The sequence below is a fragment of the Sinocyclocheilus anshuiensis genome, unplaced genomic scaffold (genome assembly GCF_001515605.1).
Source record: "Sinocyclocheilus anshuiensis isolate Anshui unplaced genomic scaffold, SAMN03320099.WGS_v1.1 scaffold719, whole genome shotgun sequence".
NCBI lineage: Eukaryota > Metazoa > Chordata > Actinopteri > Cypriniformes > Cyprinidae > Sinocyclocheilus > Sinocyclocheilus anshuiensis.
In genome coordinates this window covers 21,321-25,061 of record NW_015552643.1, presented here as the reverse complement: position 1 = coordinate 25,061, position 3,741 = coordinate 21,321, and positions in this window count along the sequence as shown.

Below are 3,741 nucleotides of genomic sequence, written 5' to 3'. Positions count from 1 at the left end.
AACGCTGTATTTCTGCAGGTCCAAAAGCGCCACCTGCTGGCAGGGAATGGATTAAAATTTTCAATGAGCCCGTCTGCTGTTTTATATTTATATATATATATATATATATATATGTACAGTATATATATATATATATATATATATATATACAGTATATATATTTCCCCCAGGGGTAGTGCTGCCACACATAAAGTCTGTGGGAACACTGCAAATGTGTTGGTGAATTTGATCGTGTCCATGAGTTTCATATGTGATATTTTAGTGACAGTTCTCTTACTTTGTCTCAGGTGTCTGTGGAAAACCAGAACTGGCAGACAACACAGTACCTGTGTCAGACTTATCACATAACATTGGTGCCAGTATTCGCATTCAGTGTGCAAAGGGCTACGTAAGGAAAGCAGGAACATCCAGCCTGATCCGATGCACTCAACAACAAAATCACAATGCATCCTGGTACTCTGAACTTCCTCTCAAGTGTATACGTAAGTCTTGTTTGTTGCAAAGATACTTGACCCCTGGACATGGCATGTCTGCCCCTTGTTTTTTACCTTAGCTAAATTGTGGCCAATATTTAAATAAAATGAGAAAATAAATTCATAAATCACAGGAACAAATTCTTATTTGGTGGACAAGGATTCTACGTTTTTTTGTTTCCCAAACTAAATGCCGTCATCATAATAGTATATAATGAGCTGTCATCCTACAGCAAGACATGTTGCAGCAAGTTTGAAAAAGTCATAGAGGTTTGGAAAAACATAAATGATGACAGAATTTCCACATTAATCTTCATTAAGCTAAAGCTGTTTAGATATATATGTGTTCTAACCCTTAGGGAGGAATTCACTAAACAGTAAAACACTATGTTTGTACATGGTACCTCAGCGTAATACCCGAGTCTTAATTCACGAACCATCACAATCCAATTTACTGAGTCAGTTAACATTCCAAACATGCCTCCTTTAGGCTCAATACAGACTGTGCTTTACTTACAAAAAATGCCTATAACAATTTGTTCTGCACTATTGCACTAGCCAGCAGCCATATCACCCTGCAGCCCAAGACTAGTTACCCAATGGCACAAGCTCGCCAACCACAAGTATGTATGTTATATTATGCTTGTATGTGTTGATATTGTTTGGGTAGGCCTACATTTACGTTAATTGCATGACACACTCCAGCAACAGGGCATATAGCTTTGACAACAACAAATGAAGTTGTCACAACCAAAACAAGAAGAACCACCAGCCAGCCAACTTTGATGAGCACAACAAAAGAGACGGAGTCTATTACAACAACCAATGAGACAACAACCAGCTACACAAGCAGAGAATATATGACAACAACATCGTCACATACGCTGTCAGGCTCTTTCACTACAACAACAGGTGAAGCCATTTACTATGATGGGTTAAGGTGCATGGGGCTAACTAGTTAACACAAAAATGAACATTCTGTCATTATTTACTCACCCTTGTGTCATCCCAAGCCAATATGACTTTCTTTCTTCCACAGAACCCAAAAGGAGAAGTTTAGCAGAATGTTCACGCTGCTCTTTTCCATATAGTATATAAAGACCAAGAGCTGTCAAGCTCTTTATTTACTCATGTACACATTCAATCTTCCTATAAACATGTCGCAACAAGTTTGAAAAAGTCATAGAGGTTTGGTAAAACATAAATGATGACAGAATTTCCATATTAATCTTCATTAAGCTAAATCATTGTTTAGGTATAAAAATGTGTTCTAACACTTATTAATCCGGGCTCAGACTACAGGAGTTTTAAAATCCTAACCAATTATGAAATCTGGTTGCAGCACACCCATAAAGAGAATCTTCACAGATTTTCTTCCCTCAAATCTTATACATACACACATTAGCTAGCACGCTAGCAGCTTTCAACAGTCATGCAGTACGTTCAAAACTGAGACGATTTCACCCCAGAGCTTGTCTTTGTCCTTTGAAAAGTGTGGTACGTTTTCGACACATTTTACAGACTGCCGTGTTATTGCAAAACTTCCACACGCAATTTCCTCTATCTCCACTATTTAACGGACCTGTACAGCAGCTTGTTTTGTGGTCGGCCATTGACTATTGCGAAAGTTATGTAATCATAGCCGAGGTGCAAGATTCGATCTGTAAACGCCTCACATTACCCGATAATCCGCGCCGAACATTGGAACCGACCGAGGTCCTTCACAAGACTTTTTCTCAGATTCTCTGTAAATCAGAAATAAATTGGCCTCTTGTAGTGAGAGCCCGACTTTAGAGAAAAGTATTTTAAAAACTAAAACCCTTTTTTTGCACATGGTACATCAGCGTAATACCGGAGTCTTATTCACCAACCATCACAATCCAGTTTACCGAGTGCAGGGCTGAAATTGCACTGCGTAGTCAATATTTAAATGGTCTAGTGAAGTCACTGGCATTCCTTTTCATGCAAATACGCCTCCTTTAGTCTCAATATAGACTGTTCTTTATTCGCAAAAATTGCCTGGCACAAGTTGTACTGTACTATTACCACCAATAAAAACCTGTCTGTTTACTTACGGTAATTAACAGATATGGGTGTCATGCCATAACATATTTTTAATACGACTTTGTCGTATGAGTTTATATTTAATGTGAATTTAACATTGAAAGTTAATGTGAATAAAAACATTGCAAGTTAGGCTACTAATCATAACATTTTCATTGTACAGAAAGAGAGCAAAGATCATTTACATTATCAAAGAACATTTTAACTGACAGTCTAGTTCAAGCACTCTCAAAAACTCCCATTAAAATCACTGAAGCTGTTTACACTATGAAATTAATATCTTACAGATTCGTACACACATTTGCATTTTGTTGTTTCTGACGAGAGAATCAGCAGCTGATGATATGATGCACTGAACTTTCTAATCACGCCGGTGTGATTGTATTAAATATAGAAAATATTAATCGGCTATTTTTTGTCTTTTGGAAGCTGCATTCAAAATCCACTTGGCTCAAAAATCTTTGAATGGGCATGACGCCTCTGATTGTAGTTTTGTCTTTGTTTACTTAGTTAAGCAGTAGCAGCCCATTGCTCATCAATCATCACTCAAAATACTGTATATTAAAGGACATCATTATTATCTACTGTAAAGTCACAGTAGTAATTTAGCAGACAAATAATCATATAATTTATAATAGGTTTAGGGGGAGCTATAGGGCAGATAACCCTTACGGAAATTAACAATGATTTTACCTAACCATGGTAATCACAAATTATTAACCATGGTTTTGGCTACACTAACCATAGTTTAACCATGGATTTTGTAGTAAAAATAAAGACAAATGGTAATCCATTTGCCAAAAAAAAAATCCAAAGCATTGTTATATGCAATGTTTCCTGTAGTTATGCAAAGACTTGGTTTCAAAAACAGTATCAGTAAACTATCTCTTGTGATTTTAAATCTGCATTGAGCTTCAGATCAATCTCAAAATAAAAGGCGGTACTAAAGTCTGATTTTGTGGTGGATGTGTTCAAATTTTATCATCTTAATTCAAGTGATGAAGGATTTTGAAAGGCTGACAGTGTTGAGCACTACTGTAAGGTTAACCCTGCATGGTGTAAATGTTTGAAAATGATTAACAGTTGAAAACATTCATTAGAAATTTAGAAAAGTAATCAAAAAGCAATCAAAAGTAATCAGTTACATTACTTTAATAAAGTAATTGAAAAAGTTACACTACTATTACATTTTAAATAGGGTAAC